General features: G+C 44.3%; 1 protein-coding gene across 1 annotated transcript in view; it reads left to right on the plus strand.

Moving 5' to 3' along the window:
* Positions 1-7,378: 7,378 nt before the first annotated feature.
* RASGEF1B (RasGEF domain family member 1B) overlaps positions 7,379-24,349 on the plus strand; it is a 60,440-nt gene continuing 43,469 nt past the window's right edge. The window contains exon 1 of the mRNA XM_070948205.1: positions 7,379-7,448. The gene's annotated coding sequence lies outside the window, so the exon portion shown is untranslated. The remainder of the gene's footprint in view (positions 7,449-24,349) is intronic.

A 24,349-nucleotide genomic window follows, 5' to 3' on the forward strand; every position in this document is an offset into this window, starting at 1 on the left:
TGAAAGAAAGCAATGAGCCCCATCATCCTAGTCCACATGGATGGACATTGTCACACAAGATATTTGGATGACCTTTTGGGAATCTCTACACTCCAGAGCATGTTTCTCAATCTTGGCAACTTTCAGATGTGTGGGTTTTCATTTCCCAGAATTCCCCAGCCAGCAATAGCTTGAAAACTACCAAGGTAAAGATAAAGCAGGAATGGTTAAATGGATTATTTTATTCAAAGAGGAAAATATGTTTTCATTGGGATATCACTTCTGGATTTGGTGCTGGTGATGGGGAAAAAAATGCAGCTTTGACTTTGGTTTTGTTGATCAGAAAGATTTGTTATTATAGAAATGGCTAGTTATATATTAATGTGTAAAAGCAAAAAGTTGAGGATGCAGTCTCTTTATCTTGTACTGTGCTAAGAGTCAGAAGTCAGTGCCCTTTCTCTTTCTTTCTTTCTTTCTTTCTTTCTTTCTTTCTTTCTTTCTTTCTTTCTTCTTTCTTTCTTTCTTTCTTTCTTTCTTTCTTTCTTCCTTCCTTCCTTCCTTCCTTCCTTCCTTCCTTCCTTCCTTCCTTCCTTCCTTCCTTCCTTTCTTTCTTTCTTTCTTTCTCTTTCTTTCTTTCCTTTCTTTCTTTTTCTTTCTTCCACCCTCTTGTATCCCTTTTCCCTGCTCCTTTTCCTTCTCTTATTTCCTATTTTATTTTCTGTTCTTTGTATTTTATATAATAAAACAAATAAAAATTTGAACGAAAAAGAAAATTGCCAAGGTTGAAAAATAACCTTGCTCCAGAGTCTGGAAAGACTCTTAAACAGTCCTGGAAACGGAAGCATTAGAAGACACGGCACAGCTGAACTTCCAAATGGTTGTCCTTCAGAAGATTGTGTAGGCAAGATGAAACTTGTTCTCTGCTACGCCTTCTCTGTTCTCAGCCTCCGAGGTCTGTGCCTGCATTGCTTTAATCCTCTATAATAGCTTTCCCAGGAGAAGCACCCTGGAAGTGACCAAGTTATCTCCTAGGCTTCGGGGTATGACGTTGTAGCAGTTGTATACATCAACCTCACTTCCACGGCACTTGGCCTTACTTGCACATTTCACAGCCAACCCGAAGGAATGCCATCAAATAACCCCACCAAACCAGAGCTGTAGGACGGATGAGTAAGCGCTCCAGACGACCTTCTGAATCACCTGTCAGAGATGTCTGTCTACTACAAGGCCGAAAACTTGAATGGCACTGATAGGATTTGGAGAATGTGGAGAAATGTGTCGCAGGATGCTTCCTGTAGGCCCCATCTAAGACAAAAATAAAACCCTCCATTGCTCAATAGCTGGGAAGAGATAGGGAGACAGGAGACTGACCTCACTACTCACATTCTGATAAATGGAATTAGGGGGATGGGAAAATCCACAGGTTTAAAATAAATCCTTTGAATCAAGTGGATAACTTCAAGGACGCGTCCATTCCTAGCAACGTGAGTGGAGTGCTTGGGAATTCTTAAGCTAGCCTACAGCAGGAAGCCCTTGACGAGCCCAAAATTGCTGTGGCTAAGCGAGACGGCGAACCGGGTTTTGCCCCCATTTTACGACCTTTCTTGCCACTGTTGTTAAGTTTATCGCTGCAGTTGTTAAGTTGGTAACCCGGTTGTAAAGCGAATTGGGCCTTCCCCATTGACTTTGCTCGTCAGAAGGTCTTAGAAGGTGGTCACATGACCCCGGGACACTGTGGCTGTCATAAATCTGAACCAGTTACCAAGCATCCGAATTCCGATCACGTGTCTACGGGGACGTGTGAAAAACGGTAATTTTTCAGTGCCTTTGTAACTTTGAGTGGTGGCTAAACATTGGTTGTAAATTGAGGACTACCTATAATCTACAACCCTAGAATATATGAATGGCCAATCAAACCCTGTTTAGTTCGAGACTGATCAAGACTCGGATCTGCCTCCTTAGATCTTAGATCTGTAATATGGAACAAACTTTCCCTAACCCTTTGAGCCGTGAAAATCTAAATGTGATTTTGGACAACTCTGCTTGAGACTATTTCCACTCCAATCAAAATGGGAGTGAGTGACTTTTTTTAGAGCAAAGTAATATAATAATAGTAATTTATTAAATGTATAAAATGCCACTTGATTCCCAATAACCCCCACACACAGAGAGCTCTTGAAATATCAAAATGAGTGCCACCGAAACCCTACTCTCTTTTTGCATGTGTCACATGTGGTGCAAATAGGAATAGGAATAGGAATAGGAGTAGGAATAGGAGTAGGAATAAGAATAGAATAGAATAGAATAGAATAGAATAGAATAGAATAGAATAGAATAGAATTGAATTGAATTGAATTGAATTGAATTGAATTCTTTATTGGCCAAGTGTGATTGGACACACAAGGAATTTGTCTTTGGTGCATATGCTCTCAGTGTACATAAAAAGACAAGATACAATCGTCAAGAATCGTAAGGTACAACACTTAATGAGAGTCATAGGGTACAAATAAGCAATCAGGAAACAATATCAATATAAATCATAAGGATACAAGCAACAAGGTTATACAATCATAAGTGGGAAGAGATGGGTGATAGGACGGGTGAGGAGACTAATAGTAATAGTAATGCAGCCTTAGTGGATAGTTTGACAGTTTGAGGGAATTATTTGTTTAGCAGAGTGATAGCGTTCGGGGAAAAAACTGTTCTTGTGTCTAGTTCAAGGGTGGGTTCTATTTACCTTTACTACCGGTTTGCAGTGGGGTCGCTAGCGCATGCTCTTCTGCACATGTGCAGAAGCGTTCTGATGATGTCAGGGTCGGTGGGCGGAGCCTCCCACCAGTTTTACTATCGGTTCTATAGAACCGGTCCGAACCGGGGGCAATCCACCACTGGCCTAGTAGTCTTGGTGTGTAATGCTCTATAGCGTCATTTTGAGGGTAGGAGTTGAAACAGTTTATGTCCAGGATGCGAGGATGGACAGAAAACATCAACGTTATGCCCGCCATCTGGTCTGTCACATCCCCTGCCATCCTACCTCAAGGACGGTTCAAAATTTGAAAGACCAAATGGACCGATGCTTCATTTAAAGTAATCCATTAAAATATAATCCGAAAGAGTCATTTTGTTAGAGTTTATTACTCTTTATTAGAGTTTCTCCCAGGCAACCTATTCACTGGGCCATTGATTTCAAGGCCAAAAATGCACGAGAGAGAAAAAACAGGAATCTTGACTTTAGTCACTGTAAGAAGAAAACTGCGTGGAGGCAGATTCCAAATGAAGTTCTTCTTCGTGTGTTAAAATGAGTCACGGCAAATTTATTTACTTTTCACATTTCTACTTTGCCCACCTTCCCCAGAGAGGGAGCCAAATATTTACTAGTTCCTGTATACACACGCACACACACAGAGACTTAAAGATTATTATTTCCAAACTCATCCTTTAGGTCTGAGCATCTCTACCAGAGCTCCTGTTGAGTTTCTTCACTTCAGCGCAGGAGTGAAATCCAGCAGGTTCTGACAGGTTCTGGAGAACTGGTAGCGGAAATTTTGAGTAGTTTGGAGAACCGGCAAATACCACCTCTCGCTGGCCCCAGAGTGGGGAGGGAATGGGGATTTTGCAATATCCTTCCCCCAGGAGTGGGGAAGGAATGGGGATTTTGCAGTATCCTTCCCCTGCCATGTCCACCAAGCCACACCCACAGAACCTGTAGTAAAAAAAATTTGATTTCACCACTGCTTCAGCGCCATCTTTACTGCACCCAGAACTTGATCCATTACTCTTGCTGAATCTGGAAGAAGGGCCAGGAAAGAGGCAATTACATGGCAATTACATGATCCAGGATACTGCAACCATTGTAGATGAATGAATTCAATTCAATTCAAACTTCCTTGAATTCATTCAATGAGTTAATAGTGTGTGGTGGCAGCTGAAAAAGCCAATGCAATCCTAAAGTTGCATTAACCGAGGGATTCAATCAAGAACAAGTGAAGTATTAATACCACTCTATAAAGCCTTAGTAAGACTATACCTAGAATTCAGCATCTAGTTTTGGTCACACACCATAAAAAAAGATGTGGAGACTCTAGAAAGAGTGCAAAGAAGAGCAACAAAGATGATGAGGGGACTGGAAACTAAAACATATAAAGAACGGTTGCAGGAACTGGGCATGGCTAGTCTAGTGAAGAGAAGGAGACATGATAGCAGTCTTCCAATACTTGAGGGGCTGTCAAAGAGAGGAGGGGGTCAACCTATTTTTCAAAGTACCTGAAGGCCAGACAAGGAATAATAGGTGGAAACTGCTGGTCAACCTAGAAATAGGAATTTTCTGACAGTGAGAGCAATCAACCAATGGAACAGAAGTTGCCTTCAGAAGTTGTGGGAGCTTCATTACTGGAGGCTTTCAAGAAGAGACTGCCATCTGTCAGAAATGGTGTAGGGCTGGATGGGTGGGGTTGGACTAGATGACCTACAAAGTCCCTTCCAACTCTGTTAATCTGTTCATCTTTAAATGGATAGTCATAAGTGGAGGGGCCCTTGTATGTATTAATTATGGGTTAGCAAGTATTGCAAATAGAATGTTAAACCAGAAACTGAACAATCTTTAAATGTTAAGATTTAAAGCAATGTGGAAACACAGCATTTTCAACAGAGGAATGCCCATAAAATATGATGGCTGTATTCTCCCAGCACACTAAGTCTTGTTTTTTTAACCAGTTTACTGAATAAACTGTCATTGTCTGGCTTAGCAAAAAATATAAATGATGTTTCCCATATTATAATGGTTAAATTAGTACATGTTCATCTAATGGCCCAATTGTCTGTGGTTCATTGAACAGACCCAATTTAGTAAATCATATTTGGACTGGAAATTGTTGTGACATAATCACAACCTGCAGTAGTAGCTACCTCTAGCTAATAGGTTTGCAAGTGTAACACTGGGAAGCCATTATGGGTTATTGCTTCAACTGGTGACGCAACCACAACTAACAATCTATTTATACATCCATCACCTACTATATGATTCAGCTCCAACAGTCCCACTGAGAATATAATTTTTTTCTCCTACCCAGTTACAATTCTTAAGAAAGGTTTCTCTTTGCCCGTTGGCAGTTCCGAGTAAATCCATATCACCATGCCAGGGCTGAAGGCATCTCCCACTAGAAGGAATGATTCAATGACCTTTTTGCTTAAATAGCTGGTAATGATTCCCATTAAAAAAGAGAACTGCTCAACTTCTGGGCACAACATCAGGACGATCAACGCACAGGAGAAATTTCAAGTACCAGCATATGTCTTGTTCTTTATAATTAGGCATCTCTCCCACATGGTACCAACACGTTGACTCAAGAAGGAACACGGGAGGGAAACCCAACTTCACGCCAAGTGTCAATACCACTCTATCACGCCTTGGTTAAGACCACACTTGGAATAATACGGCATTCAGTTTTGGTCTCTGTGATGTAAAAAAGATGTTGAGACTCTAGAAAGAGTGCAAAGAAGACCAGCAATGAATGATGATTAGGGTCTGGACTGGAGGCTAAAACATATATAGAACTGGATAGGTCAAGTTTAATGAAAAGAAAGACTAGGTGTGACATTATAAATGTTCCAATATCTCAGGAGCTGCCACAGAGAAGAGGGGATCAAGCAATTCTCCAAAGCACCTGAAGGCAGGACAAGAAGTAATGGGTGGAAACTAATCAAGGAGAGAAGCAACCTAGAACTAAGAAGAAATTTCCTGACAGTTAGAACAATTAATCAGTGGAACAACTGGCCTCCAGAAGTTGTGGATGCTCCAACACTGGAATTTTTTTAAGAACCACCATTTGCGATTAGGGTTTTCTGCCTGAGCAGGGGGTTGGACTAGAAGATCTCCCAAGGTCCCTTCCAACTCTCTTAAGCCAACATTTGGCGACACAAAGTGCAAGGAGGGGACTATAAGAGGCGTGGACTGCCCCCCCCCCCTTTTAAGAAAAAGACACTAACACTTTTACTCTGGACTCCGACTTAATTCCCACCCCCTATTCTATGACCTTCCTTCTTTAAAGGAAGAAATGGAAACCAATCAAGGAGAGAAGCAACTTAGAACTAAGGAGGAATTTCCTGACAGTGAGAACAAATTAATCAGTGGAACTGCTTGCCTCCAGAAGTTGCGAATGCTCCAACACTGGAGGTTTTTAAGAAGAGGCTGGATAACCATTTGTCTGAAGTGGTGTGTAGAGTTTCCTTGCCTAAGCAGGGGGTTGGACTAGAAGACCTCCAAGGTCCCTTCCAACTCTGTTATTCTACTCCAGGGGTCCCCAATCTTGGCCGCTTCAAGACTTGTGGACTTCAACTCCCAGAATTCCTTATCCAGCAAAACTGGCTGGGGAATTCTGGGAGTTGAAGTCCCCAACCTTGGCCGCTTCAAGACTTGTGGACTTCAACTCCCAGAATTCCTTATCTAGCAAAGCTGGCTGGGGAATTCTGGGAGTTGAAGTCCCCAACCTTGGCCGCTTCAAGACTTGTGGACCAGGAAAGCTGGCTGGGGAATTCTGGGAGTTGAAGTCTCCAACCTTGGCCGCTTCAAGATTTGTGGACTTCAACTCCCAGAATCCCTCAGCCAGCAAAGCTGGCTGAGGAATTCTGGGAGTTGAAGTCCACAAGTCTTGAAGCGGCCATGGTTGGAGACCCCTGTTCTATTCTATTCTAAAGGGACAAGACAAGATCCGGACAAGCAACTCGCAATCACGGCCCCACCCCCGCTTTAAACTTCTCCTACTCCGGCCCCGCCCTCCCTTAAAAGTAGTCAATTCCAGGGCCGGGATTGGTGGAGAATCCTGAAGAGGCGGAGTCAAGGCGAGGGGGCGTCGACGCTTACTTAATGCTGGCCAGAGGCGGTCGGGGAGGCTCATTCGAGAGGAGGTCGCGCAGAGGGGCGCTACTACTGCTGCTGCTGCTGGAAGAGCCGGACGATTCGAGTGAGCGCAAACAAGCATCCAAGCCGCCCCTCGCAGCTCCGCAGGGCTGCTCGTTGCTCCTCTGCGCTCTCCCGGAGCCCAGGTGCGCGGCGTCGGCTTGGACTTGAGCGAAAGACCCCAGAAGGGGGAAAAAAATCGGATTTTTTCCCCTCCCGGGCTGCTCTTATAGGACTTTGGCGTCGCCTTCCTATTTGATGCGCCCAAGCGGGGTCGGCAAGAAGGCTTTTCTCTCCGCCGATCCGGATTCTCTTCCTTCCCCGGAGGACTCCAGGTGGTCTTTTTCCCGTGGCTCCCGGCAACGGATCTCTTGCTCACCTGTCCCGGACTGGGAAGATTTTGACGAGCAAAAAAGCCAATCGCCCCTCACCTGCGGCTGCTGTCGAAGGGTTGCGCGGAGGGACGACGGGATCGGAACCTGCGGGGTGGCTGCTGCTACTGTTGCAGATCACCAGCGCCCGCGGTAAAGCCCCAGAGATCATCGCGGGACCTTTGAGGCGCTGCTGTTGGAAGGTATAATAATAATAATAATAATAAGTAATTATTAATATTAATTATTATTAATATAAGTAATAATAAGTAATAACAATTAATAATAATAATAATAATAATAATAATAATAATAATAATAATAATAATAATAATAATAATAATATAAATTATAATAAATAAGTAAATAAAAAAAAAATAATAAAATAATAAAAAGTACCGGGACTTGCAAATTGAAGTTGAGCAATTGTGGAAAAAGAAATCGTGTGTTGTCCCGATTGTAATTGGAGCCCTTGGAGCAATACCCAAAGGGCTACCCTTCTATTTAGAAATTCTAAATTTGCCAGACTTGAACATTTTGACTCTACAAAAAACCACCTTACTCGGAACAGTTTGCATCCTCCAACGATACCTTAACAGTTCCTAGGTCCTTGGTTAGGACTCGAGCTGCTGAGCTATTAACCAACCTCAAAGGCTGTGAATCTCACTAAAGATTAACCAATAAATAAATAAATAAATAAATAAATAATAATAATAATAATAATAATAATAATAATAATAATAATAATAATAATAATAAATAATAATAAATTCAAAGGCTGTGAATCTCACTAAAGATTAACCAATAAATAATAATAATAATAATAATAATAATAATAATAATAATAATAATAATAATAATAATAATAATTGGAGCCCTTGGAGCAATACCCAAAGGGCTACCCCGCTATTTAGAAATTCTAAATTTGCCGGACTTGAACATTTTGACTCTACAAAAAAACACCTTACTCGGAACAGCTTACATCCTCCGACGATACCTTAACAGTTCCTAGGTCCTTGGTTAGGACTCGAGCTGCTGAGCTATTAACCAGCCTCAAAGGCTGTGAATCTCACTAAAGATTAACCAATAATAATAAATGATAATAATAAAAATAGGTACTTGGTTGATACCTAGGCAGCAACCTGTGTCAACCATTAGCACCAGTCAATGGTATTTGTGATGTATTTTTGAATGTTCAGTTGACTTGAGTTTTATGTTTAATGAATAAAGTAAATAATAATAGTAACAAGAGTTGGAAGGGATCTTGGAGGTCATCTAGTCCAACCCCTTGGCTCACGCAGGAGACCTAGGGATTCGAACCGCCGACCTTTCTGATCAACAAGCTCAGCGTCTGAGCCACCTAGCCAAACCCCCCCTCCACCCACCTCCTTTCGGAGTCTGGGGGGGATGCTTCTCTCGAGTGGCTTTCCCGAGTGGGAAGCGGGGGGGGGGGCGAGAGATGGACAGGAGGTGTGATGTGTACAGGGCTCGGTTATTCTAAATTAACGCTCAAAAAAAGTACAAGTATTTTCAATACGGTCTCTTTCTTGGAGCACTGATGATGTTGCCTAGTTGGGTCATGAAACGTCTGCATTTAAAACAACCAAGATCAGAGAGCGCCACGGTAATTGGGGTCCCCCCCCCTCATGCCAGGTTGTTTAAAGCAGGCTTAGGAAGGCGGCTCCTCTTCATCGACTTGTGGGGCTGCGGTTTAACACTACTTGGGAATGCGGTTGCGTGGTAAGCGACCGGTGGATTCCCCGGGGCTGCTAGTTACCAAAAGAGATTTTTTTTCAAGGCAAACCTTGCGGATCCTTTCTCTGCCCCGCTCCAATTCGGGATTCCCCCGGTATTAAATGCGATGTGAAAAGCAGAACCTGGCTGCCTCGTCTCTAGAATTAACATCCTGAAAGCAAGCAAAGAATTCCCAGCCAGATTCCAGGAGGAAGGGGCTGCTTTGAGCCCCAGGAATCCAGATCAGATTTTTTTGGGGGGGGAAGCTTGTGTCTCTGGGTCTTAGATGGGGTTTAAAAGGGGTGTAGGAATCTGACTACTTGTTTTCTCTGCTGGTCGGTTTCTCACAACTGTTTGTCTGGCTGGGTCAAAGGTGGCTGTGCTAACCTTGGTTTTAAATTGCGGTGGGCTCTTTAGTGCATTGTGTAACCCTATCTATTTGCTTGGGCTAACCCAAAAGATGGGTTAATTCAATAGTTGAAATCCATGTTTAGGTGAATTTATGCTGGGCTCCCTTCCTGATTTGACTTGGGTCACGTGCAATAAAATTATCCCCCCCCAAAAAACCGCTCCCTGCCTGTTTTAGCTGCTTATTTTGTTAGCGTTTGAAAGCAGAAGCTAAAACAAACCTGACCTGTGTCACTAAATCACTTGTACACTTTGAAACTTCTTAAGTCAGCTGACCCACAGCTCTTGTTTTTCAGACATATTGGCCATCATTCCTAGATAAGTGCATTATTGGTGTTGGCTGCGGTAATCTCAGTTCAGGGAAAGGGTATCAAAAGTAAATAGGCTTGGGCAGAAAGGAACAATGTGAGGAAGTGGCGAAGAAGGACACTCAGATTCAAGTTTCTATTGAAACTAGGAATGGATAGAACTACTGGTTGTATGAACACAATTGACTGATTCTAGTTGCTGAATTGAACTATTTTATGAGCTTGCATCATACGCTTTGGGTCTTCCTACCATAATCCAAGAGGCTAAAAACTCATTTCATTGAACCCCAATAAAACTTAAAACTTGGGGATGCACACAGCTGCTGAGTTTTTATCTTGATCAGGTATGTTTTGGGTAAAAGGCTAGTAAGTAACTTCAACTGGTCGCTTTTCTCCCTGGCCCAAATGATAAATTCTGATGTAACAGCCTTATCCAGCCAGGTGTTGTCCAGGTATCTTGAAATTCAGTTCCCAGAATTTCAAGCCATTTTGAAGAGATGCCAAGTTAATGATAGATCATTCGGGGGGGAAAAAATCTTGGGGGGGGGGGGTTGCTCAGACTCAATATAAACTTGAAGGTGCTTAATAATAATAAATTTTGATCTGGTCTTACATAGGAGCAGCTTGGTTATTCCAATCTTGGTGTTTGACGTCTAGTAATATAACCATGGAGATTAGAATTGTCAAACCAGGATCTTCCAGAAATGTGATCAGCTAACATTTAAACCTAATGTCCTTTATGCCTTGCCTTTTAGATAATAACATAATTATTTCAGGAACTTCAGGCTGTGGAAAGCCAGATTTCCACATTGCTAAGTTGCTCCAACCCCCCCCCCCCACTAATCCTGTAACAATTTTAGGATAATCAATATTAATAGGTTCTCATTAGATTGCTTCCTTTTTAATTTGAGCTGGTGACTCTCTGCTTGTGCTGCGGCCCGGGAGAAGAGCTGAGAGAAATGGCGGGAAATCAAAACAAGATCCCAATTATCAAGAACAGAAACAGACAGCAATGTTAATGTTGTCTTGGCTGGCTGGTGTATTTCCTTCCACTCCTGGGGTGTCTTTAGCCTTCTTTTCTCGGAGAATGGATTAATAGACTTGTTTTGGCTTTCTTTGCCAACTTTGATGCCTGTGTCCCACAATATGCCTGCGTCTGTGTATTGCACAGTTCTCTAAATTTAGAACTGGGGGGAGGATGCACAACTTAGGAAGCTAAGGCAGAGAGAATCTTGGAAATTCACAGGGAGGGAGGTTGGACCGATGCCTTGTTTTGATCATAGCACGATGAGAGACAAGTAACAACTCAGCTACACGGTGACGCATCCTTGCTCTTCCATTGAAAATGAGTGCATATTTATATCCAGCTCCCGGGTTGTAGTTCCTGGAAATAAGCAGATTGCTAGGAAAAAGAAGAGGGAGTTAAATTTCAGAGGGAAAACACAGCTCTTTGTGACTACTCAGAAGTAAGCCTTGTTGCATTCAATGGGGCTTGCTCGTTGTTGACTGCAAGGAAGATTACTCTTGGGTCTGCTTTGTCTTAGATCAGGGGTGTCAAACACAAGGCCTGCGGGCCAGATCTAGCCCGCGGGGTGCTTAGATCTGGACCACGGGGTTGCCCTGGAAACAGTGAAGGACCGGCCCGTGGTGCCTCTGCCCATGAAACACTGCCCCCCCCCCACCCGAGCTCCGTTTTTGCCCACGACGGCCTCCTGCAGCCCTCTGCCAGAGAAAACGGAGCTGGGGGGGCAGCATGAGCCCCCACGAGCTCTGTTTTCCCTGGCAGAGGGCTGCAGGAGGCCGTCGCGACACGAGTGATGTTGAGCTGGCCATGCCCGCCTGGCCTCGCCCACCTCCCCCCCCCCAGGTCAAACACAACCCTGATGTGCCCCTCAATGAAATCAAGTCTGACATCCCTGTCTTAGATCATTGTTGATTAAGCCATAATTGATTGGGTACTCTCAAGACCATATTGGTTGGAAACATGCAGAAGAGGCTTTCATCCTGCAGTGGATAGACAATGGCTTAGAATGATGATGATGATGATGATGATGATGATGATGATGATGATGATGATGATGATGATTGAGTTCTTACAATATGGAAACCACGAACAATGGTTTCGGACTGCTAATGGACAGTTTTGGCTTTGCACAATATATTCTAATTCTTACAAACCCTCTACATCTCATTGCAATGTCTTAGCTCAGATGCTGTGGTTCACAAGTCATGTTTATACACCTCAAAAGATTATTGAGGTCAGCAAACCCAACCTATTGTGATTCAGTTAATAAATTACGGTTTATGGTTATGATTTAACTGAACGTGTGGATCTAGTCATAGAAAACTACCGGGTGCACCAAGAGGAGATATTCAGTCATGAGACTTCCTACTGCAAGTCAGTAGGGCAACCAAAATACGGACTGGAAAATTAGATGATGCCTTTCCTTTTGCCTACTAGAAAATCCTCCAGCCAAAACGAATAATCTGAAGTATGAAAATCCTGCAGAGCGAGATTCCCATCGCCTCTGCAGGATATCAAGTTGGTAAAGATTGTGTTACGGCTCGCTTGAGGATCGGCGATTGACAATACCTGCAAGTATTAACACATGGCTGGCAATATGGGATATATGTAGATTGGCAACATGTATAAAAATAGGAGGAGAAAGGTGTGTGCTCAGTATGTTTGCTGCCTTGAACTATTTGTAAAGATAAAGGTGAGATAAGAGAGAAAAGAGGAGGGGACGGGAAGAGGAGAGAAGAGAAGGAAAAGAAGAGAAGAGAAGAGGAGAGAAGAAAAGAAAAGAGGAAAGGAAGAGGAGGAGGAGAGAAGAGAAGGAGAAGAAGAGAAGAGAAGAGAAGAAGGGGAGAAGGGGAGGGGAGGGGAGGAAGCCTTGTGCTTCAGGCTGGGATGGCATTAGTGGGGTTTGTTGCTGGTACAAAATAAGACTCAATGAGGCTGGCCCCCCAGCGGTTTCAAGCTTGGCAGCCCAGCGTAGTGCGTGTGTATGTGAGTGGCAGCCACAAATGCGTACGTAAAGCTGCATGTGCTAGACTAAACACTCGTGTGAGTGGAGTTTCACACACACACACACATGTTTGCCCATCTCTGCTATGACCCGGTTTCAAATAAACAGGCTGCTGCCCAGTAATACTACTGTACACACTTGTTTTTAATCTATTTATCTGGAGCAGTGTTTCTCAACCTTGGGAACTTTAAGATGCGTGGACTTCAACTCCCAGAATTCTCCAGCCAACATGGCTGGCTGGGGAATTTTGGGAGTTGAAGTCCACACATCTTAAAGTTCCCAAGGTTGAGAAACACTGATCTGGAGCATTTTTAAGCTTTCAGTAACCCTCGGCCGTGAATGAGGCTTTTTTACCTCAGCGAGGCTCGCTTTTATTTAATGGCGCAGAGATTTTCATTGCGTTTATTATTCTGTGGGAAAGTGAGATAAGGATTAATCTTTCCAAGGCATGTTTGTGATGCTGATTACTACCCTGTTTCTCCAAAAATAAGACCCAACCGGAAAATAAGCCCTAATGCATCTTTTGGAGCAAAAATTAATATAAGACCCGGTCTTATTTTGAGGGAAACATGGTAGCTTGGTTAGTTTAAATAAAACGGGATACAGCTAGTCCTCGACTTACAACTATTCATTTAACAAGGATTAAATGAAGAAGTGACCTATGACCAGTCCTCACTCTTATGACTATGGCAGCATCCCCACGTTCACATATTCAAAATTTGGGTGCTGGGCAACCAGCATGTATTTTCGATGCATGCAGCATTCCAGGATCACGTGACTTCCATTTATGACTTTCCCAGGGGGCTTCTAAGAAACAAAGTCAAGGATTTCCTTCATGACTCTGCAATTCACTTAACAACCCCAGCAAAAATAAAAGAAAAAGGTCGTAAAATTAGGCACAAACTTACTTAATGACCGCATTGCTTAAGGAACCCTGGTGGCCCAGTGGTTAGAATGCAGTATTGCAGGCTGACTCTGCCCACTGCCAGGAGTTCGAACCTGATGGGTTCAAGGTTGACTCAGCCTTCCATCCTTCCAAGGTTGGTAAAATGAGGAGCTGGATTGTTGGGGGCAATAGGCTGACTCTATAAACTGCTTATTGTGAAGTGGTATATAAGTCTTAAGTGTTAGCGCTAATGCAAGTTCTGATCCCAATTGTGGTTGTAAGGCAAAGACTACCTGAGCCGTGGCGGTACAGGTAGAACCGTGGTGGCGCAGTGGTTAGAATGCAGTACTGCAGGCTACTTCTGCTGACTGTCGGCTGCCGGCATTTCAGCAGTTCGAGTCTCACCAGCTCAAGGTTGGCTCATCCTTCCATCCTTCCGCGGTGGGTAAAATGAGGATGCAGATTTTTGGGGGCGAGAGGCTGACTCTGTAAACCGCTTGGAGAGGGCTGTAGTCTAGGTGCTATTGCTCTTGTTACCCATAGACTGATTCAGAAAGGTCATAGAGATCCATGGCTATTGTCCTTGAAGTCAATATGACTGATTCGGAAGTTCCCCTGCTGGTAGACTGGTGGGCTGCCTTGTGCAATTGGCCACTTGAGAATAGACTGGTGGGCTTAAGTGAGCCAGTGGAAGCACATGGGTTATGTAGTTCTTATAAGACATAAGATTTTCCCCCTCTTTAGAAGCTGGTTTCAGAAAGGATGACAGCAAAGGGAAGCATCGAAATGGATGAGATGAGGGGGAAATCTTCAAATTGATCACCAGTTCATTTTAATCTTCGCTTTCCATTTTATTAATTCCACTAGGGACCACAAGCCATGTTTTAGCTGTGGTTTTCATGGAGCCAGGATTAGTGGCCTGATTCACAGTAGGCCCCAAACAAACCAGATTGTGATTTAGGATTATAGGTAGTCCTCGGGTTACCACAGTTCATTTAGTGACCGTTCAAAGTTACCACGGCACTGAAAAAAGTGACTTATGGCTATTGTTCACACTTACGACCATTGTAGCATCCCCATGGCCATGTGAACAAAATTCAGATGCTTGCCAACTGTCTCATATTTATGACAGATCCCAAGGGTCATGTGATCCCCTTTTGCAACCTTCTGACAAGCAAAATCAATGGGGAAGTCAGATTCATGTCACACCCGTGTTACTTACTTAACAACTGCAGTGATCCGCTTAACAACGGCAGCAAGAAAGATTGTAAAATGGGGCAAAATTCACTTAACAACCGTCTCGCTTAGCAACAGAAATTTTGGGCTCTATTGTGGTTGTAAGTCGAGGACTACCTCTAATACCCGTATGAATAACCTAATTACAGAGATCATCCTTTTTAAAACAAAAGTTGAATAACAAGGATTTGTATTTATATGGGCTAGTAGAAATGAGAATATATAGGGAAGTTTCTCGAAATAGTTCTGGGAGACAGGCGGGATGCAAAGACTCAAATTGAGCTTTAGCGAAATAGCTAAGAACCACTCACACTCTAAAGCTACAGACTGAAAGACCTAGGCCAGTGATGGCTAAACTTTTTGCCGTCACGTGCCAAAAGCCGGGGGGAGCACAGTGGGTCACGTGCACGCGTGCCCGCACCTATAATTCAATGCGCCCCGCCCCCCATGCATGCGCGTGTGACTCCCCACGGCTCACCCTGCTTTTGGCACGGTGGGCCCAGTAGGCCCGTTTTTTCGCCCTCCCCAGGCTCCAAAGGCTTTTTTGGAGCATGGGGAGGGCAAAACTGGCCTTCCCCACCCCCTAGAGGCCCTCTGGAGGCCAAAAACAGCCTATTTCCCGCCTTCTGGTGGGCTCAGAAGGCCCGAAAATCAGCTGGCTGGTGCGCACATGCATACCGGAGCTGAGTTAGGGCAATGCACGCGTGCCCACCGATATGGCTCCGCATGCCACAGGTTCGCCATCATGGATCTAGGCCAAGTGCGTCAAACTCGATTTCATTGAGGGCTGCATCAGGGTTGTGTTTGACGTCGGGGTGGGATGGGTGTGGTCAGGGTGGGCATGGCCAGCTCGACGTCACTCGTATCGGGGGCGCCTGCAGTGGCCCGAGTACTCTGCCAGCAAAACGGGCTCCCAAGATCCATTTTCGTCTGCAACGGCTTCCTGCAATCCTTTGCCAGCGAAAACTGAGCTCGGGAGGGACGCCTGTGGCCCTTGCAAGGTCCGTTTTCGGCTGCGACAGCTTCCTGCAACCTCTGCCAGTGAAATTGGAGCTCGGAAGGTCCGCCTGTGGCCCTCAGAAGGTCCCTTTTCAGGTCCGACAGCTTCCTGCAACCCTCTGCCAGCGAGCTCGGTTTTTGCAGCAGAGGCACCCGTGGGCCGGTCCTTCGCTGTATCCAGGTCGGTCCCATAGGCCATATCTAAGTGCCCCGCAGGCTGGATCTGGCCCCCAGCTTTGAGTTTGACACCCCTGACCTAGGCACTTATTTTTATCTATTAGATTTTTATCCCACCTTTATTGCTTTATAGGTAACGCAAGGCAAATGATGTTGACGGCAAAACCCTCTTATTCTTCAGAAATCAGCGGGCGAATAAATGTGGGATGATCAAAATGGCATCTGAATGCTAACTCATTTCATGTGGACCACAGAATCTGCAGAAAGCAGGACTCCAGCTTGTACTGCAGTGCATTGTGATGCAGGCCCTAAAAATGTCAGGCTTTTGATTCATGTCTCCTGGTAAGATACCTAGAACACCTGCATTGCGAGAATTCCCGTTCCTTCTTCCTCTACCAGCATTTTCCAGATTGCAGCTGCCGTGGCCACCACTGCCATCTGGATTTATTGTAGTGCAGTATCTGTCACTCTTTAAGACGTGTGGACTTCAACTCCCAGAATTCCCCAGGCAGCATGTGGAGAAGGTTGAAATACCCTGTAGTGACTATACATCTGTGATGAGGAAACTCTTGCAGGCCATTTTTTGTTTAAAAAAACAAACATGCTATGTAAGGAAGGAGGGTTCTCATATCAGATATAGGCTGCTAGGAAGACAGTTACTTCTTTTGCATGCTCTTTTATGCTGTCGATTTCAAACCGTTCCCCTAGAACTGTGATGGCGAACCTATGGCATGCGTGCCACAGCTGGCACGCAGAGCCCTCTCTGTGGGCATGCGAGCCGTCACCCAGCTCAGTTCCACCGTGCATGCGCGTGCGCCTCCCGCCAGCCAGCTGATTTTCGGGTCTCTGCCGCGCATGTGCAGGGGGCGGGGCTAGAGGTGGATTTCAGCAGGTTCTGACCAGTTCTGGAGAACTGGTAGCAGAAATTTTGAGTACTTCGGAGAACCGGTAGTAAAAATTCTGACTGGCCCCGCCCCCATCTATTCTCTGCCTCCCAAGTCCCAGCTGATAGGGAGGAAATGGGGATTTTGCAGTAACCTGGATTGGGGAGGGAATGGAGATTTTACAGTATCCTTCCCCTGGAGTGGGGTGGGAATTAGTGGTGGGCTTCAAAATTTTTTACTACCGGTTCTGTGGGCGTGGCTTGGTGGGCATGGCAGGGGAAGGATACTGTAAAATCTCCATTTCCCCCCGATCAGCTGGGACTTGGGAGGCAGAGAATAGGTGGGGGTGGGGCCAGTCAGAATGTTTACTACTGGTTCTCCGAACTACTCAAAATTTCTGCTACCGGTTCTCCAGAACTGGTCAGAACCTGCTGAAACTCACCTCTGGTGGGAATGGAGATTTTACAGTATCCTTCCCCTTATTTGTTTAAATTTGTTTAAATTTCTATACCGCCCTTCTCCAATGTAGGACTCAGGACCACGCCTACCGAACCATACCCACAGAACCAGTAGTAAAAAAATTTGAAACCCACCACTGGGCGGGGCGCATGCGGGAGATGCACACATGCACGGAGGGTCACACATGCATGTGGGGGTTGGGGGTCACATACGCGGGGTGGAGGGGAGCATGGGGGGCACAGCACCCCCCCCATGGCCCTTTTTGGTCACAGGAGGCTGCAGGGAGGCCTACTAGGTCCAACATGGGGTGGGGAGTCACGTGCGGGACACGGGGGGCGCGGGGGAGTCGTGTGTGCATGCGTAGGGCGTGCGGGTGTGTGTGTTGCACATGCATTGCATTATAGGCGCCATTCGGCACGCAATAACATAAAGGTTAGCCATCCCTGCCCTAGAATATCGTATTCTGCTTTTGGGTAATTGCACCTTGATTTAGAGAAGTGGATTGAGGCTTTTCCCTTGAAGCATACTTTAAGAAAATAAACCCGAAGATATATTTTCTAAGAAAAACTCATTTATTTGTTATAAAGAAAATAAAACATCTCACTAGCTAATTAACTACATCTTGGCAAAGCTTTCCCGGCCAGACCTCTCCTGGCCGGAGAACAAAGAAGGTTAGAAAAAAGTGAAAGAATGTAGACATGCGCAGTGAGCTTAGAGATAAGAACTTGGCAAGCTACGGTAAATCTGAAAGTTCAAAAATAAGAGCTCATCTGGTAAATACAAAAACGCAGTGACACTGACACTGTCAAACTACTGCAGAATAGATAAAAAAACAGTTTGTTTTTTCCAGCAGTACTTACACAACCATCTTTGTCAGGCTCTCAAAATGAGATGACACTCCTATCCCAGGGCACGGTGAATTGTGCAAAAATCCATGTTTTCAGCGGGTGAAAAAAACAACAACTGAAAAATCAGAAAATGGTTTCAAAAGAGAGCAAAACTCCACAGTCCAGCTGATAATAGTTTGATGGATTTAGGTCAGGTTGTGTATCTCGGGCACAGGTTGAGTGGCAACGTGGTATGTTCGGTTGTGACATGGTTGGGGCAGAGGATGTGGGGGAGAGAGAGAGAGAGAGAGACGCTTGGAAGAGGCAATTTTTCATTGAGAGTTGACAGGCCTGATTTCTTTCATTTTCTCCTGCCTTGCAGTCTTGCGCCTTTTTGGTCGTTAGATAAGACAAAAGCATCTTGGGTCTCGTTCTATTTTATAATAGAATGGTACCCTTGGCTGATCTGGATTGGATTTGCGCTGGAGAAGGAAGCTGCCAGTTTATAGAGAGATTTATAGTAGGAAGGAAAGATCTGTTCCTGGCAGATAATGAAATAATGAAAATGTCTGCGTTGCCGCTCTGTGTTATTGTTAGATTGCAGTCGGGGAGAATTTTGAATTTGTGAGTTTTAAATATCGAAATGGACAGAGGGCTAGGGGTTGCCACTCAGTATAAAAATAGTCAGACAAAAAAAATCATTTTTGCGAGAGTGACTCAGTTCTGTGCGTGGCGCGAGGAATTTTGTTTTCCAAGACCGACCCCTTGAAACGTGTGGGTGTGCATCTTGGGAACGGGGCTGAATAAGGAGGTTAAAAGTTAAGGCTCTTACTCATCTTGGAAAAAAAATCATTTCTCCGCCGACAGCATAGGCATCTTTTTCTTAAACAGAGAGCACAATCGCTTGTTTTCCTTTCTGTGTTTCTTTGGTGCCCATGCAACAACACCTTCCTTTAAATCTGTTGATTTTATAAGCGTGACTTGCTTGCAAGGCTGAAGCTTTGAGCCGAGAGTTTACTGTCTAGAGTTCCACCTTCTGTGCAACATGAGAATTGCTGGCAGATAGTTGAAATAATCCAGCAGCTGAAGAGACTCGATGTAGTTAATTCTTTTTCCTTCATTCCACCCCTTCCTTTTGTGCCAAGTTCCACTGGAAGGGATTAGCATTGGTGTAATCGGAAGGGGACGCGGTGGCTCAGTGGTTAAGAATCTGAGCTTGTTGATTGAAAGGTCGGCAGTTCAGCGGTTCAAATCCCTAGTGCCGCGTAACGGGGTGAGCTCCCGTTACTTGTCCCCGCTTCTGTCAACCTAGCAGTTCGAAAGCATGTAAAAAATGCAAGTAGAAAAATAGGGACCACCTTTGGTGGGAAGGTAACAGCGTTCCGTGCCCTTTTGGCGATTAGTCATGCTGGCCACATGACCACAGAGATGTCTTCGGACAGCGCTGGCTTTTCGGCTTTGAAACGGAGATGAGCACCGCCCCCTAGAGTCGGGAACGACTAGCACATATGTGCGAGGGGAACTTTTCCCTTTAATCAGAAGAGATTTCACTGAACATGGAACTCTAGAATAGGAGAAGGAAGGAGCGCAGGTCACTCCTTGACTTTTGACCATAATTGAGCCCAAAATTTCTATTGCTAAGAGAGACCATTGTTAAGTGAATGTGGCCTCATTTTATAACCTTTCCTGCCACGGTGGTTTAAGTGAATCACTGCAGTTTGAAAGTTAGCCACAAGGTTGTTAAGTGAATCTCGCTTCCCCGTTGACGTTGCTTGTCAGAAGCTCACAAAAGGGGAATCACATCACTCCCGGAACACTACAACCGTCATAAATATGAGTCAGTTGACAAGCGTCTGAATTTTGATCACATGATCCAGGGGATGTTACAACAGTTGTAAGCGGGAAAAACGGTCGTAAGTCACTTTTTTTTCAGTGTGGTTGTAACTTGGATCGATCACTAATCGAACTGTTGTAAGTCAAGGACTACATGGAGGAGGAAGAGGAAGGAGTGTATTAAGTATGTTCGTGGCCTTGAGTTATTTATCAAAATAATAAAGGTGGGATATAAATTAGATAATAAACTTGGTAGATTTTGTTTCTCTCATTCCTAAACTCCATGTATCTTCACGCTATCTTAGTGCAGCTGGAAATTCATTTTACATTGTTTTTCACTAGCCTACAGAAATATCTTGAGGATACAGATTCACTAAACCCTGTAGAGCTGTGATGGCGATCCTATGGCACGCGTGCCACAGGCGGCACACGTAGCCATATCAGTGGGCACGCGAGCTCAGCTCATGCGCACTGGCCAGCTGATTTTCGGGCCTTCTGGGCCCACCAGAAGTAGGGAAACAGGCTGTTTCCTGCCTCCGGAGGGCCTAGAGGGTGGTGGGGAAGGCATGTTTTTCTCTCTCGCCACTCTAGGAGTCTCTGGAGGCTGGGACAGCAAAAATGTCACTTCTTGTCCAACTGGAAGTTGGGAAACGGGCTATTTCTGGCCACCGGAGGGCCTCCAGGGGGGTGGGAAAGGCCGTTTTCGCCCTCCCCAGACTCATAGAGAGGCTCTGGAGCCAGGTGAGAGAGAAAAATGGGCCTACCAATCCATCACGTGTTGAGAACTGGGGGAGGGGGCACATAGAATTATGGTGTGAGCACATGCGCACGCAACCCCCCCTCCCTCCTGGCACGCGATGGCAAAAAGGTTAGCCATCACTGCTGTAGAGTCATGGCTGTGGGTACCCAGAGCAAGTATATTTGAGAGTTTTTGATTGTTTACAACAGAGGTCTCCAAACTTGGCAACTTTTAAGACTTGTGGACTTCAACTCCCAGAATTCCCCACTAGCTGAGGAATTCTGGGAGTTGACGTCTACAAATCCTTAAAAGTTGCCAAATTTGGAGACTCCTGATTTACATGATGCAATGTTTGCATTTTCATCCTTGTTTTCCTATTTTATTTAAAAAAACAGAAGTTTTACCTTCGCAAGGAGCGAACATAGCCAAAAATTGAAACTGCCACTTTCTTTTTTGCAAGCGAATACTGCTTCCTGCTCCAGGGTCTCTTCCTTTAGGACTTTTGGTGCTTTTCTCTGACACGGGGTGCTCCCCACTTACATAACAACCACATGCCTACTAGTATTGCCAGGTCCTGCCAGAAGGCAAGAGGGATCACTAGCATTGTGCAAGTCAGCTAGGATTTGTGTCAATTCGGCTATTCAGAGGTGATAGGATTAGAGTTGAATTGATCCAGTTTAATGGAAAATTCAACAATAAGCTCTAAAAGGAATATGTCAGAATGCTTCCAAGGGTTTCATTTTTGTGGGGGGGGGCAGAATGGGGTGAAAACGATAGGGATGGCAAACCCCTTAGAGGCTGCCACTAATCCTGCAAAATTTCAACTGGATTGCTTCTAAGGTTTCACTCCATCTTAAAAATATTTCGTTGAGACTGTTTTTTTAAAAGACAGAATTAACGGGGATGAGGAGAGCTCAGCAGCCTATACGTTGTCCAGCAAGAAATCTGTAGCAGGGGTCCCCAAACCCCAGTCTGTGGACTGGCACCGAGCCACGGCATGCCAGAAACCGGTCCACGCAAACAAGCAAAGCCCCATCCGTGGGATGCAGACAGCCCGTGAAACCATGTCCCCTCCAGTCGACAGAAAAACTTCTCACGGAATCGGTCCCTGGTGCCCAAAAGTTTGGGGACCCGGGGCTCCTGATCTATAAAATATTGTTTCCCCAAAAATAAGACCAGGTCTTATATTAATTTTTGCTCCTAATTTGCTCCGAATTAGGACTTATTAGGGTTTATTTTCTGGTTAGGTCTTATTTTGTGGGAAATACAGTACTAAATGCATTTATCTAGCTGACAACTTTAACGGGGGCTTATTTTGGGGGATAGGGCTTATATTATGAGCATCCTGAAAAATCATGCTAGGATTTATTTTCCGGTTGGGTCTTATTTGCGGGGAAACAGGGTAGTTCTCCGACTTAAAAAATCAACATTTAATTTTTTTTTTAAAGAAGTAGGCGCTTAGAAATCTACCTCTCCCATTCTTAATGAGTGTTAAGGTTATTGTTGTTGTGTTACCAACCAGCAGAGTGTAGAGCACAGAGAAACGTTGCTGAGAGCAATTAATAAGAGATGTGTAAACTGATTTATCAAAAGTTTACTTTATAGTGAAAAAACAATCTCATAGTCTTTAAACAAATCCAAGTCTTTGCCAGTTAAATCAGTCCAGTGATACAAAAATCTTATCACACAAACAGTAGTTGGTTAGAATAACAAACTCACTCTGGTAACAAACCACGATGGTAGCAGATCCATCCAACGATGATAGCACAATGGTAGCAACTCCACACACTATGGTAGCATATCAACTGAATACATTACAGTACCTTTCTTAAATACGTGCACAACTAGTGATTATCTAATTACAGCATGACTCAGCATTACAATGAATCAGCAGGAAAACTTTAAAGTCACACAATACATATTCATATTAAAGTCACAGAACACATATATTGCCTGGACAACTTGTTAGGCTCAAACCATATCCTAACAATGAGAACCTTTAAAATCTGGCCACGTTCGATCATTTAATTAGTGATGGGAGCAGTGACATTCTTCCCAACTAATTTATTTTTATTTATTTTTTATAATTTAATAGCCAAGCTAATATAATGCCAAGCTAAGAATGAACTGGTTTTTTTTTTGTTTTTTTTTTGGCTTTATTTTGAGTTGAATTAGCATGAATTGCTCATCTTCTGGTTGTAGGGTAAGATTTCATGTGAATCAGGCCTCTCTGAGGCAGACTTTTGAAAAACAAACCTGAGTTTAAGTAGCTTTGATTAGTAGTAGTTGCAAATTAGTGGAGAGATTGAATTCTATAAAAACAGAACGTGTGGCTTATCGTCTCTGTTCATTCCTTACAGAGCATTTAATGTGTGCCAGTGGGTTCACAAAAAAAAAAAAGGACAATAAAACATTATCTCATCATTCAGCTAATCATCATCATCTTCATTTAACGACCCCATAATCCCTTGCGGGGTGGAGTCTGGGCAACTGAATGGAGCAAGCAAAGTGTTTTAATGGCCGGATGCCCTTCCTGTCTCCAGTGCAGAGTTTTGTTCAGCAGATACATTTTTCAGTGTGCCCGGAGAGAGAAATATCTGCCTCTACCTAGGATCAAACTCACAGCCTCCTAATTGTGAGGCGAGAGCTCCACTTCTAGGCCACCACACCACACCACTCTTATCATTCAGCTGATGTGCTCTGTAAACTGTACTCAGTTCTTTGGAAGCGTTCTCTTTCATTTGGGGGGGGGGATTTACTTCTGTTTAGATGCACAAGCTGGATTCATACATGGCAGAATAGAGCTTGATTTGTTTGGTTTAGTATCTTGTATAAATACGGAAAACTTTAGTCAACAGGCTAGTTTAACTGGGGGGTCCTTGGTAGTATAGTGGTCTAAAGCACCCTGTTATTAAGACCAGCTGCCTGCAATTACTGCAGGTTCGAATCTCGCCAGGCTCAAGGTTGACTCAGCCTTCCATCCTTTCTAAGGTAGGTAAATTGAGGACCCAGTTGTGGGGGCAATAAGATGACTTTGTATAAATATACAAAAAGGATGAAGGCTATTGCTGAGCACATCCTGAGTCTCCGGAGAAGGGCGGCATATAAATCAAATTAATAAAAAAAAAAAAAAAACTTGGTGGTTTTCTTGCAGACGTTTTATTACCAAACTAGGCAACATCATCAGTTCAATCCTGAGCTGCAAATATTATCTACTATGGAGCAGGGGTGGTATTCATTTACCTTCCCTACCAATTCACAAATGTGAGCATGCGCGCCTCCTCCATGCATGCACAGAGCCTTCTGCGCACATGCCGAGGGTCGAAAATGGGACGTGATGAGGTCCGGGCGGGTGGGCGGAGCCTCCTGCCACTGGCAACTACCGGATCGCACGATCCGGATAGAGCCAGCTGAATTTCACCACTGCTATGGAGACTAGTTAAAACAAGCTGCTGTTTAGGGTACCTTGAATTCTCAACCACGTAGAAATCTTTCCACTTTGGAACCAAATAAAGTCAACATCTGGGATCTGAATAGAGATAATAGGCAGAAAATGCAGATGTGAAGCTTGTGCCTTCTCTTCAA

This window comes from Pituophis catenifer, unplaced genomic scaffold, assembly GCF_029215685.1.
Source record: "Pituophis catenifer annectens isolate HBS135680 unplaced genomic scaffold, rPitCat1.0.hap2 SCAF_8, whole genome shotgun sequence".
NCBI classification, from domain to species: Eukaryota; Metazoa; Chordata; class Lepidosauria; order Squamata; family Colubridae; genus Pituophis; species Pituophis catenifer.